The sequence below is a fragment of the Protopterus annectens genome, chromosome 1.part1, assembly GCF_019279795.1.
Source record: "Protopterus annectens isolate FY-2018-M chromosome 1.part1, PAN1.0, whole genome shotgun sequence".
NCBI classification, from domain to species: Eukaryota; Metazoa; Chordata; order Ceratodontiformes; family Protopteridae; genus Protopterus; species Protopterus annectens.
In genome coordinates this window covers 1,140,361,391-1,140,376,762 of record NC_056726.1, presented here as the reverse complement: position 1 = coordinate 1,140,376,762, position 15,372 = coordinate 1,140,361,391, and the positions used below count along the sequence as shown (strand labels likewise).

General features: G+C 42.4%; 1 protein-coding gene across 2 annotated transcripts in view; it reads left to right on the top strand.

The window, feature by feature from the left end:
- Positions 1 to 15,372, top strand: part of LOC122809110 (hepatic lectin-like) — a 749,311-nt gene that overhangs the window by 585,839 nt on the left and 148,100 nt on the right. The gene's annotated exons all lie outside the window — the stretch shown is intronic.

Here is a 15,372-nt window from a genome sequence, read left to right as displayed (position 1 = left end):
ATGGGGTTAAGAGGCCCCAAACAATATACATCTTGCACAAATAGGTATACTCCCCACAGCACAACACATCCGTCCTGCAATATACTACCAAGTGTTGCAGAACCCATAACCAGGACCTGTCATGACATGGGCATCCATAGGATACATATACACAGACACATATATGCAGATACAGATATACACACACACATATATATATATATATATATATATATATATATATATATATATATATATATATATATATATATATATATATATATATAGACATATATGTAACTACACATACACACGCAGAGATATGTACAGTAAGTTACATATGTAGTACGTGCACACAGTATGGAACAGCCACTATTCCTACAGTTAACACCTTTTCAACTGGAGACTGTATAAGCCACCCATAGAAATGACATTCGTTGCCTGCAACATATACCCACACAGATATAAAAGGATATAACACCACACACAGGTGTGCATAAATGGGAAAGCTTTATTTGTATACTATTACAGTTGTATATGCCATGTCATATATATCTGTTTAGACACGTACATCCATATAAACTGAGTAATGCAGCTGTGAAACAGTTATACATATACAGTAATCTGGAAAAGTTAACAAATGTTGCTGTCCAGGCCAAGGCCATCAAGTAGTACAATAGTAAAGACAGACTGACCCACAGGATACCAAACAATCAACGGTATGTAATGCCGGTGTATAGTTCAGCAGCCTCTATCTACACTCTGTAGACAATCCCTAGGGGATAAAGACCTCAGCTGACACAATGTGATGTCAGTGTTACATAACAAGGCATGACTGACAGCATCACAAGCACACTGACAAACAGAACAGTATGTATGGCAGGTGGCAGTAGGCATGAATTTAACCAAGGTGGATTGTATGGTAATGTACATCCATATACCTTAAGGCAGCTCTCCCCTGATGGCCTTCAAGACTTTGAGCTTTCAGGATTCTGTAGTGCTCCCATATACATATACGCTAATTCCACCTAATACGCGGCTTCTCAGCGCTTCTGTGGATCACTAGTGATATCTGCATTGCTTACTGTACTTATTTCCTTGTTTCACTTGAAAGAAAGTTACTGTTTGTCGTTTTTGCATTTAAGTTACCTGTAACACATTGCACTTAAATTACCTGGCACTTGCTCACTAAAGCAATTATATAAGTCAGCACTAAAAATTAAAAGCACTAAACCCTCATTCCCCACTGGCCCTTGTTTTCAATTATAAAGGAATTCCCAATATTATTCTAGCATGTCCAAAGGTCAGTTGTCAATCTCCTCTCCGGTCCAGCTGGAGAATCTGGGAATCTTGAGGCAATGTTACAACTGCCTCATGTAGACAGACAACCCTCTCCTCCTCCCAACAAATTCCAACACATGTGAGAGATGCAACCATATAGCCAAACTGGAGGCTAAGCTCTCTCAACTCAGTACTGGCATAACCAGTCAGGAGGAGAAGGAAACCACACTCACTACAATTCCAGTCTCACATAGACCTACCACGACAGAAAACCAAACACATAATCACACAAAAACATACTCGGAGGCTCTAAATAAAGATCTACCTAAGCAGCAGAGACCTCCAAAGCAGACACCCAAGCAACCGCTACCCCAAAACAAAACACGTGCAACACATATCTCACAAAGCCAGTGTGCCGAACAGTCCCAGCCCTTAAGACTAAACAACACACTTGATACATTTGTAATAGGTGACTCTATCGTCAGGCACACTGACGTCCCGCTCACCAGGCTGAACAAGGAGAGGGTCACGGTGAGCAGCCTATCAGGCGCTAGGATCCGCCACATAACACAAGCACTCAGGTCACTCCAAGGCAGGTACAAATATGACTCAGTCATTGTCCATGCTGGTGTGAATGACCTGAGACGTACCTCCCTGGACTACATGAAAAGAGACATAGAGGAGCTCTCTGAGTATGTAGCCCAGGCCGGTATGACCCTGACCTTGAGTAGCATCTTACCCTCACCAAGAATGATGCCACAATATGAAGACAAGATGATCAATTTCAACAATTGGCTTAAGTACTGGTGTCATTCAAAGGGGATCTAGTGCCTGTCAGCTTGGGATGATGTGCTCGACATGCCACGATGCTTCGCTAGGGACGGCTTGCACCTGTCACCACTGGGTTTTTGGATATTGGCAAAGGCTCTTGCTACCTCCATAGTGCCTTTTTTAGGCAAGGCTCAAAAGACAAACCCACCTCCTTAGGTATCACAAGGGATAAGAAACTAAGAGTAATGCTACTCAATGCCAGAAGTCTAAACCTCAAGATGCACGCACTCGAAATTCTCCTTAGCATGGAGAACGTCGACATCTGTGCAGTAACAGAAACCTGGTTCAGGGCTCCCGAGAGCACCCCAACACTACCAGGTTATACCTCATACCATGCTTTTCGGCCCCAAAACTTGGACCGAACCACAAAAGGAGGGGGAGTATCGATATTCATCAAAGATACCCACACCTCCAGGTTGGTGGCAAAGCACGAAGCATCAGAGACTATCCATGTGCAACTAACAGTGGGTAAAACTGCCTTCCAGTTTATAGACTGCTACAGACCACCCTCCCAAACCCAGGAACCCCACTCGGCCTTCCTGAAAACACTGGAAAATATGAAGGTCTCTCCAAACATCATTATATTGGGCGACTTCAGCAACCCAAACATAGACTGGGAGCATAACTCTAGCTCCAACACCCTAGCCCAAAGGTTCCTAGAATTTATAAACTCAAATGCTATGGAACAACTTGTTACCACTCCCACAAGCGGGGAAAACATACTGGGCCTGATCATCACCAACATGGGGACTCTATGCTCCAGACCAGAAGTGTATCCCTCACTGGTAAGATCAGACCATAAACTAATCTCACTGGATTTTCATATCCCGACCCCACCCCCTGCCCAGAAAACCACAGTGAAAAACTTCTCTAAAGCAAATTTCACACTCCGCAAAACCAAGGTGGAATCCTTCAAAGCCCCTGAGCCTGTGGAAAATACGGCCCAGACCGAAGAATCCTTTATAAACGCATTCTATGAACACCTTCAGGAATGCATGGATCATGCGATCCCAAATAAAACCAAGACCCAATCCTCCAAAGGCAGACATCCTGTCTGGTGGACCCCAGCCATAAACAAACTATACAATAGAAGGAGGAAGCTACTAAATGACAGAGCAAAATCCCAAAAAGGGAAGGCATCACTGATCAGTATTAGCAAATAACTACGGGCACTCATAAAATTGCCTAAGGCCAGCTTTGAGAGAAAAATTGCACAGGACACTAAGGATAATCACAAGTCTTTCTTTAGTTATGTTAGGAACCTGGGTGGTAATTCCCAGATATGCTCAGAATTAGTCCAAAATGACAAAAAATACACCGAACCCACAGACATTGCCAACATCCTAGCTGACAGGTTCAGTGCAAACTTCTCCCCCCCTCCCCACCAAAAGGGCAAATATCTATCCCAGCAGAGTGCTGCCCCCCTGACATCTCAGATGCTCAGGTAAGAGCCACCATCTCCAAAGCAAAAAACACAGCATCAATGGGACCAGATGGTGTCCCGGGCTACATCCTACATGAACTCCAAGAAGAGCTAAACCCAAACATAAAACTACTGTTCAATCTCAGCCTTACTACAGGATATGTGCCCAAAGAGTGGCGTACAGCAACAGTGGTCCCTCTCCATAAAGATGGTGCCTCAGCGGATCCTGGAAACTATCGCCCCATAAGCCTGACTAACTTGGTCTGCAAAGCTATGGAAAGGATCATCATGGACCTCATAAATAAAGATATTGGGGACCTACAGACACTGGATCCTACCCAGTTCGGCTTTATTAAGGGCAGATCCTGCCTCTTAAACCTGGTTGATTTCTTTGAAACAGTCACCAAGGCCATTGACGAGGGGAACATGGTCCACACAGCCTACCTGGACCTCGCAAAAGCCTTCAATACTATACCCCACTCATGCATTATAGATAAGCTAAGCTCACCAGCTTAAATATAAACCCCTATGCCACTAGATGGATTGCAAACTGGCTCAAGGACAGAACCCACATGGTTAGAATTGCTGGAGCCATGTCAGACTCCAAACCAGTTACAAGTGGTGTCCCACAAGGCTCAGTCCTGGGACCTCTCTTGTTCAGTATATATTTCTCTGAGGTACAGGCCAACACGGAAGGACTGTGGCTGACGAAGTTTGCAGATGACTGCAAACTGGGTGCCATAATCGACTCTCCAGCCGACACAAGCATCCTCCAAGAGGGCCTCATAGAAACAGACAGCTGGTGCCAGAGCCATGGCCTCAAGCTAAATGCCAAAAAGTGTATAGTCATCCCCTTTGGCAAAAACAAAGTGCCCACAAATTACCACATAGGTGGTAATCCATTAAGTACTGAAGAAGTAATTAGGGACCTGGGGACCCAAGTTGATAGCAATCTCTCATTTGACAACCACGTGGCCAAAGTGGTTAGAAAAACATTTTATATAGCCCACCTAATCATGAAGGGATTCACATCTAGATCAGGGGAGGTCATCGTGCCTCTTTACTCATCCCTCATCAGGCCCATAATTGAGTACAATTCCCCTTTTGGGATGTACCTTACCAGACACCTGCAGCAACTGGAAAGACCCGAAAAGTACCTCACCAAGAGGATCAAAGGGCTCAAACAGATGCCATATGCTGCCCGGTTAAAGAAGCTCCAGCTCTACTCAGTGGCATACCATCTGTTCAGCGGCGATCTGTGCCTGACGTATAAAGCCATGTCCAACCCGAAATTAATGGGCATGCTGCACCTCAGAAAATCCAAATCCCATTGAGCTACGCGCTCAAGAGACTTGAACCTCAGCACTGAAATAAATAGGACATGCTGGAGGGACAGATTCATAACCCAGAGTCTCCCTTCACTCTGGAATAAAATCCCAGTCCAGGTTAGGCAGAGTCCCTCATTAACTCTCTTCAAGAGGAATCTTGATGAGTGGATGGGAAATCATAGGTTTACCCCGGGTATCACTTCTGTCTCACTGTTAGACAGAGGCACAGTATACTAACCTCGAAAAAGGGCATAGCAAAATAAATTTAAAATGGGTGGCGAAAGCCAAACACATTCTGGCTAGGCTTATAAATGCCCTAGGGCAGATAGCCTAGTATGAACCTATATATATATATATATATATATATATATATATATATATATATATACATATATATATTATATTATTTATAGATATATATATATATCTGATGAAGCGGTGCTATATACACCGTGAAAGCGCTTATCCTATTTGTATAATAAATACGCTATTTTTGACATTTTTAACCTGATGTTCATGGACTGCTTTTTTACTGATGAACAGTTTCTGGTCTTGGAATATTGTGTGGGTTGCGATGTCCATTTGAGAAAGGAAGGATTCGTTAACAAGTTTTTTGAGCTGAGTTTTCCACAGTGTTTAATGGTCTGATTAGTGCATTTTACCACACTGGATAGAAAGTTGTGCTCTGGGACTGTAGATTGAATCAACGATATTTAAGCTCCTTCATTTGGGTACGTCTTTGTGTATATATATATATATATATATATATATATATATATATATATATATATACACATAGATATATGTATATGCATATATGGATATATGTATATATATCTATATATGTATGCACATCCTACGTGTACAGATATGCCTAGTTATGTTGGTATATATGTAGATATCAGTAACGGTAGGTGCATACATCTCTATTCTGATATATCTACTACTGTCAAAATATATGTAGATATCCATACATATATGTGCATATGTATCTCCATCTGTATATGTGTAGACATATATTGCTCTGTACATGTATATATCTGCATGGTTATTTGTATATCTATGTACATATACATATCCATCTATGTATGTTGATATGTATATCTGTATGTCTATATAGATATCTGGATAGTTATATGTACATATATCATCACCATATATCCTGAACATGAAGTGTAGCCCTCCCTCAGCTCCTGTAATCCCACCTTCATAGTGCAAGGGGATGACAGGTATGTATAGCAGTTATACTTGTAGATTATCGCTACTGTACTAGATATTGTCTTTACAGACATGGTGTGTGTGTGGGAGGTCACATCTGCTTTTAACATGTGCGCCACTGGCTACTGACAGACATCCTAAGGACATCATAGTACAGTACCACTGCTAGTATGTAATGCTCCTGTGGACTACAGCAGAGATAATGGCCAATATATGTGGACAGTCTGACAAACTGTGGACAGTCCAGAGGTATACTTATAACCCCTTAGTGCAATACATGTGGACCTGTCCTGACAATGTGGATGTTAACAGCCATGTAGATGGGTATAACACATAACTACTGGTATACATTTCCCCCATAGGTTATGCATTCACACATCCCTGTCTGTCCTGCCACATAATAACCGCTGGTAAGGGGGTGCCATGGCCACATACCACCCACTAGATATTGACATACATCTGTACAGCATCCCACTGCTCTGTCTTTCATACATGACTGTTATGGTGGCCAGGCAGCAGTACATCTGGCAAGTAACTGGACATTACATCTCACTGTAAGTACACTAAGTTGTAAGGCATGTAACAAAACACTGTGCAGGCCACAGGCAGACTGGCTCAACACTGGCCTACATTTCCTATGAGGGAATGCACATGTACCTGCACATAGATAGCGGGCTCTACAGGCATGCCACAGCACATAGTAACATACACCTGTGTATAAGTACATCAACACAACCAGTGTGAGCACAGCCACAGCTACATATGGCATGCTAACGAATTATTACAGTATATGGACTATCTGTTCAACACCAACCTCATATGTGCCACCCACACTCTCACCCTACATATACTGGGCCACTACACAGTGTGGTACACTGCCTGTCTGTGGTATTGGACATGTGCATGTATGGCCCTACAAACATGTAAGTCGATAGGGTAACATACAGTGGAGCAGCATGTAACATCAGATAGAACTGAACCAAGAGCAATGGCATCTACCACAGTCTGTACACAGGCTAAGGTACATATTAACAATACACACATTGCCAACAATGTACACAGACCTCCGTACTGTACATGCAACCACAGACTGTCCAGGTTATCGCATCAAATATAACCCTTACTATACATCACACTGGCCTGTTATCAGATATGCTGTCAGTAATTATGGTGTACAGTACATATGCACCCCTTACTGCATGACATAGTTGTGGCTGGAGGCACATATACAGGGCTAAAATTGACATGTTGCTGTTATAACCTCATGCATTTACTGTTGTAACAGGGTTTGTTTCACTATATGTCCTATGAGGGATATGAAATCAGTAACACTCATGGCTGTCACCATCTACAGACTGCAATCCTCACACTACCTTATGCAGTTCACAGATAGCTGCTCTGTGGGTAACACCCAAAACAAAAGGCACCATACACTGGCCAGTCTGCAGATGACCCTACAGATTTGTGTTCCCCTTATAAACATAGGACTGACATAGCAGGTATGTAAACATGTAGGACAGCCATATTTACACACACCCTGTTAAACCAACATTACTCCAAATGCAGTATAGCAGCACTTACAGTCTGTAGTTAAGTCAGGCACACCCCCTCCTGTGTGTTGGTCTGTTTCCACAGTGTATGTTGTTAGAGGTGAACCCCAATCCATCTGAGATGCTGCTTGCCAGACAACGGGTCGAGCTCCTGCTCACAGGTAATGAAAGGCCCAAGACCAACATGATGTTCCTAAATATTGGTGTGTATTTCCATGCAAATGGCTATGGGAATGTTACCACAGCTGTTCCACATGCAATCAGCTAGAGGAGGACTGCAATTTGTGCAGGGACCATCAGCTGATCCTGAGCATCACTTAAAATACACAAGCTGCTGGCCAAGCAAAGCAGGTTTATGTCTCCACATCCACCAGGGAGGGAGTAAGAGAGGCAGACACAGTCACAGAAAAGCTAGTGAGGGGAGGGAGACTAAAACCTACGCATGTTTATGTCACACACGTACCAGTACAGGGAATCAGACCCCCCCATGACTATGTAGTGCTATCACATGTCCATTCAGTTCTTTGATGCGCCACATGGGTTACCTGTTGGGGAGCCCCCAGAACGTATATGTGATGGTGAGTGACATCTGCAACAGGGATATGATAGCTATGCAGTAGGTGTTGTACACATGCCTGCCCGCATGAACAGGTGTCAGCGTCAACACACCCACACTGTCACAGGGATGTACACACATTGCCACACTTGGCAGGGCCAGGAATACAACTCAGTACTAGTGGGATTGCTACAACACAATACTGTGCAGGTATCACATGCACCACAGGGGTCATACAGAGGTTATATGTGAAAAGGGTATGTGGAGGTGTCTGACATTAGACAGTATGCTTCAGTATGCCAATGGGGGTTGTAGTGAGTGTGAATGTGGTCATATGCATCATACACCACACACACACACAGACACGGGTGTCAGTACTGACATGCATGTGTGCACTGCTTCATGGGTGTGTTGAGGTTGATAGTGCCAGATGGCTATACGAGGCTAGGTGATGGGTATACCATGGCATCAGGCCACATGACAATGGTCTGCATTGTGGCTCATAGGTGTAGTGTCTGGAGATGCCCACACAAGTGGGTATTGTATCCACCATCCAGTCACCTGGGTGACTATTGCATGTGGCTAACACTGTGCATTGCTTGCCATGTATGTGTTCCTTCGTCCATAGTATGGACAGTGTCTGGGATGTGCACACCTCCCACATGCATGCTGAGTGACATGTGGAACTGTACCTGGGGTGTTTGTTCCATGTTATGAACACAGATCGTTATCATCAGATGTGCCAGTCCTGGCCTCATGTGGCAGGAACTGTTCATGGACAGCAGGTTGGCCATGCACCTGCATTAATGGCATGATACCGGTATTCCCTGATGTCATTGGTATCGGTCCATACAGGGCTTGTGTTTCAGGCATGTTATGTCCTTTGTGGGTCACATTTGTTGGCACTGCAGGTGTCCAGTGGGGAACATGGGGAGGTGCACTGTCGGCAAGTACATGCCAATTGGACTGATGAACAGGGTGCCATGCCCTTTGTAGCACACTGCAATCACACCATGGTTACTATCAGTGGGCAATATGCAGGGTACTACCAACATAGCGCCTGTTGCCTAGGCAAGTCTGTGTGTGTCTGAGACATGAGTTGAGAGTGTACCCTGGGTAATACAAGGGGCATTAATGTCGCATTTAGGGGTATGGATTTGCACACCAGCCTCTTGGATATTTCACATCTGTTTTCCCTGTATGCTTGACATTGTGATATATACTTGTCCCACCATATAAGAAGTTAGCAAAACCCACTCCACATTGAGTCCAGTTGTTGCAAACTCACAACCACCACCACAAAGGAAATGAATGACAAACCACACACACATACCATGTCTGGGATTATAACCCCTACCTAACTAGTATATTACACTATAGCACTATGCCATTATATGATGCGCCATGGAGATTACTGGAGTTCTCATTCCCCAAAGGTGTATTTCACAGTGAATGACATCAGCACGATTGCCAAAGTAGGGCATTTGAATTGTAGTGAGTGTGACTAGCCTAACATGCATTGCTCCCTACACAAACATAGATAAACACATAAAACATCCACAACTGCCATGTGTGGGTGGGGATTGAACCCCTACCAGAGGTCTATATCACACTACAGCATGATGTTGTTATAGGATACACCACAAAGATTACTGGAATGCTCTTTATCCAAAGGTGTATTTCACAGTAAATGACATCAGCAGGATTGCCAAAGTAGGGCATTTGAATTATAGGGAGTGTGAGTAGCCTAAAATGCATTGCTCTCTACACACACACACACACACACACACACACACACACACACACACACACACACACACACACACACACACACACTTGCCATGTCTGGGATTAGACCTCCTACCTAACTAATTTATCACACTACAACAGTAAACCCTTATAGGATGCGCTACGGAGATAACTGGGCTACAACCTTCCCAGAGGTGTATTTCTAGGTGGATGACATCAGCAGCCTTGCCAAAGTAGAACATTTGAATTGTAGGGAGTGTGACTATCCTAAAAAGCATTGCTCTCTACACAGACAGAGTCATACAGACACACACACTTGCCATGTCTGGGATTAGAACAGCTACCTAACTAATCACACTACAGCAGGACGCAGTTATAGGATGCACTACAGAGATTACAGGGCTACAACTTTCCCAGAGGTGTATTTCTAGGTGGATGACATCTGCAGTCTTGACAAAGTAGAGCACTTGAATTGTAAGGATTGTGACTACCCTAAAAAGCATTGCTCTCTACACAGACAGTGTCAGACAGAGACACACACAGAAACATAGGTTCATAGGTTCATACTAGACTATCTGCCCTAGGGCATTTATAAGCCTAGCCAGAGTGTGTTTGGCTTTCGCCACCCATTTTAAATTAATTTTGCTATGCCCTTTTTCTAGGTTAGTATACTGTGCCTCTGTCTAACAGTGACACAGAAGTGATACCCGGGGAAAACCTACGATCACACACACACACACACACACACACACACACACACACACACACACACACACACACACACACACACACACACACACACTTGCCAATTCTGAGATTAGAACTCCTACCTAACTAATTTATCACACTACAGCAGTACCAGCTATAGGATGTGGTATGGAGATTACTGGGATACAACTCTTCCAAAGGTGTATTTCATAGTGGATGACCTCAGCAGGCTTGTCATAGTAGGGCTATGGGGAGGGCAGTGTGTGGGCATGGGCCATAGCTCATTCAAATAGGGGTTGACACACCACATACGGGCACACACAGTGTCATATTTCACAGGTATGTGTATACAGCTGCTAGATGACTACTTCCTTGTGCAGTCATGTTGCACTGCTAGCACGTGCACCACATAGTCCGTACTGCTGATGGATACCGGTGACTAGTATCTACAGTGAGTGACATCTGAACTCCATGTGGTTGTGTCCCTTTGGCTGAGTGCTGGGTGGGACAGCTCTGGATAGCTCCTTGTCACAGTCACCCTCTTCCACACATCTATGTACTTCTACCTTTGGCTTATTATAGTGTGCTGTCCTTAGATATATGTCTGTATTCCTATCCACTGTGTGTGTAAAGCATGTGTGCTGCATACTGAGGAGTGCCTGCAACTGCCAGATACGTCTGGTCCACTGGTGTTTGCAGACATGCTCTTCATATGCTTAAGTATGTGAGCATGCTCAGTATGACTTTCAGTATGTTGTTGACTGACATTGTCTTCATTCCTCTAAGTGTGTGAGCATGTCCAGTGTGCCCACCTGTATTGAATGTGTGGAATGAGTCCAGGTAGTTTGTACTGCAGTGCTGACCTTCATGTTGTACACCTACATGTAGCATACTGTTTCTGCAGGGTATCCGTTGATCATTTGGCATTGACTGTCACTACATTTCTACATATCATGGGGGGGGCACCTGACTATTTCTACATTTCAAAACAGGATTGGGGGGCACACCTGACTGTTACTACATTTCTACGTAGGATGGGGGGCATACCTGACACTTGTACACATTTGCTATGACTGTACTAGTATGTCAGGTACTCCATTTCATTCTGTATTCTTACCTATCATGCTGACTAGAGGCATACCAGTGTACTAAAGATCATAGCCACATTTCAGAAGAATCTGGAGACTATGCACAAGCATATGAAGATAATAATTTGAATCAACAGCCAGTCTTGTCAGGTAAATGGTTAGCATGCTCAGGAGGTGCTGAAGCCAAGCTTAACAATTAAATGCAAACTATTGGCAGGTTGGAATAGTAAATATGCTCTACCTTTGTCATTGCATGGGTGATGGCATGATCTCAGCAGATCCTGCCAAGATTAAGGCTATCCATGCATGACCTACCTTTGTAACCAAAAAGCAAGGAAAGACATTCCTTGATTGAAACAGATATTATGGGAACAGTTTTCACTCACTATATCATAACAATCATTCCACTTGCAGCCCCTATACTAATGAAGACATCAGCTAAGTTTATTTGGGCACTGGTTTGTGAGCAGGAATTCCACAAGATCAAGGAGGCCTTGGGTGAACTTTCTGTGCTACCCAATCCCAATTACAGTCAATATTTTATTGATCAAGACTATTCTTTGAATAACAGTCTAGGGGCTGCACTCAGCCAGGTCTCTTTAAAGGGAGTGGTCATTTACAGCTATGGAGAAAAAATATTATGGGACATTTTCACTCTGAAATAGCATCAAAACTACCACTATGCTAGAAAATTCAAAGTGGTTACAGCCCAGAATATGTTATGTTCATTACACATTTCTCAGCTGTGATTAAAGTCCTACATCCTGATAATCCACTATAAAAGTGGTTCTACTGATGCAAACACAGATGGCCTGTCAAGACAGGGGCAACTTCTTAACTTCTGGAAGGGAGATGTGAAAAGTAGTACACATCCTACAAAGCAGTGCAAATACTTACCACAAATGCATTTTTAATAAAGATGCAGCAAAGATGGGAGAAGTAAAAATGCTGTAGAAAAAATATAGTTGCCTTTGCAGAACTGATGCAGTAGAAATGCAAAATGCAACAAGCTGTACAGATCAGACAATGATTTTCTCTCTGTAAGAATGCAGCAGAGCTTTGAAAAGTTCCACTGTGTGTGCACCCGCATGCGTGCGCACATGCGTGCTCGCGCGCACACACACAAACATACACATACACATTAACAGTGCTTAGTACTTTTACAGCCAAGAACATCACAGGCATATTGTTGTGGGGGTTGTGAATTTACAGTATCTTCTGTAACAACTTGGATGTAATTGAGGGCAGGTCTTTTAGACAGTTAAATAATCAAATGCATTCTGCTTCATATCTACATCTCTTTTTATGTTCTGTTCTAGAAATATGTGTTTTTTTCTACTTTACTTATTTTCAAGAAGTGCACAAAAACTGTAATGAAAATAACTGACTTTCATATGTTCATTTTATCCCACTACTGATTATACCATCTTGGAAAAGAGTACTCCTTGCTATATTTTGCTTATTTGACTATTTAACAATGTCCATCCCTTATTTTCTTATCTCTCCTTTTATTCAGCTTTCAAACAAGACCTAACCTTACATCTTCCAAATATACTTGATCTTATTATTACATACCAAACTCCTGCTCCATAGTTAACAATCTCCCACCATCCTTTAGTGACCACTGCCCAATCATGCTTAAAATTATCATCCATTGTATAAAACTAGTCTTGATGTAAAATGCTTTAGAAACTAGTATATCACTAACATTGACAAGCTCAAAAAGTTTGTTATGCATCATAGCTGGAACTATATAGATGTCCTTAATATCACAGCTGTAACGGTTTTCCAGTTGTAAGACAAATTCTTTCCATTTATTCACAGGATTTATATTATAAATCCACCAAAACTGAATGTTTATTCATTGAATTGAAACATCTCTTCACTTCAAAGAGATGAACCATGGCAAAAAATGGAAAACAAATTCTCAACAATTGTGAAATTGAGCCTGCTGCATAGCTTTATGTAATCTAAAAAGCAGTTTCTCTGAAGCTACAAAAACAATCTCCAGACTAAGAAAGAAATGATTTTGTTACATTTCCCTATTCACTTAAGGAAAGAAGTTAACCTTCTTACAGGAAGAAGACTTCCTTATAACACCCTCTGTACAAACACCGTTCAATGTGTCACAGCAAAACATTCACCATAAGATTTTCAGAAAGAATTTAGCAATCTCCTGTCAATAAACTCCACAGACCCAGAAATCATAAATTACTCTTCCCGCCACCATTCATCTTCTTCTTCTTTCACTTCAGACACATGCATCTCAAAGAAGTCTCTACATGAAATCATTCCCACCAACACTCTCCTAGATTTGGCAATATAAACACAATGTTCAGATATCACTTCACGGATCACCTATATTCATAGGTTAGTACTAAGCTAACTATCCTTGTGAACCATTGCAAACCTAGCCAATTATCCCTTGTGAGACTCAAACCCTGCACCTTGTGTTTGTAAGGCAAACACCTTAACTCTTAGGCCACTCTCCCACCTTGTCTTTCTGTTACCCATATGTATAACCTATATTTCACAAATAAATATGCCACTGATTTGGAAAAAATGTTCTAATTGAACCCACACAGAAGCAAACCAGCTTAAAAGATATCACAACTCACTTCCATCCAATATCCATCCTCCCAACTCCTGGAAAACTACCAGGAAAAAAAATCTACATTTAAATCTCTCACTACATCCACCACTGCCACCTGCTGTCCTCCAAACAGCATGAATTCTGTCCTGGATGAACTACTATGTCAGCAATTCAGTCCCTAAGCAATGACATCATGCAGAACATTGATAAAGACCTCCTTACAGGCATTTCACCTCACTGACCACTATCTTCTCCTAAATGACCTTGTTGAAACTGACACTAGACCAGACTGCACTCCCTGGTTTTAAAACATCCTCACTGATAGATAATTCAAAGTTAAAATTAGATCCTCCCAGTCAGAATCTGCGCCTGTTATTAAAGGTGTACCACAAGGATCCATTCTTGCCCCTTCCATACAGAGCACATGGCCATTAACCAATAAAGTGACTTTCATAGCAACATTCAATGCCTACTCCAGTCAGACTTACTTGAGCTCCACCAATGTCTCATTAATAATAAACTGCTTGTATATCCCCCAAAACCAAAACTTTTTTTTGAAACTCCACAGAAAATTCACCAACCCACTAACTCATTAACTGTCTTTGATTTGCACACTCATACCATAGAAACAATCACCAGTTCAAATACCTCTGATTACAGCTTGATCAATCTCTAAACTTCCATTTTCACATAGACAGAGTTAGAGTGAAAATAAACTCTGTCCTTTCCAGTGTCAAAAAGATATCCTCCTTTTCAGCATCAAAAAGATATTCCCTTTTCTATCTAAACCAGCCAAAGCAGCCATCAGCAAAACAGCTATTCTTTCTCAGATATTATATGGATTACCCATTTTTGCATCTGCCTCGAAGAAAAATAATACCACGCTCCAAACATTCTCCATTGGCATCTGCTGATTCATTACAAACTTACCCCTCATAAAACTTCACTGTATCACCCCAAAGTCAAATAGCTACCAATAAAACAAAGATCTAACCTACTTTTGGGATCCCAGCTCTACAAGTTAATGCAGCTCCAGAGATTTGATCTCTTTGCAGTTACATGTCATGA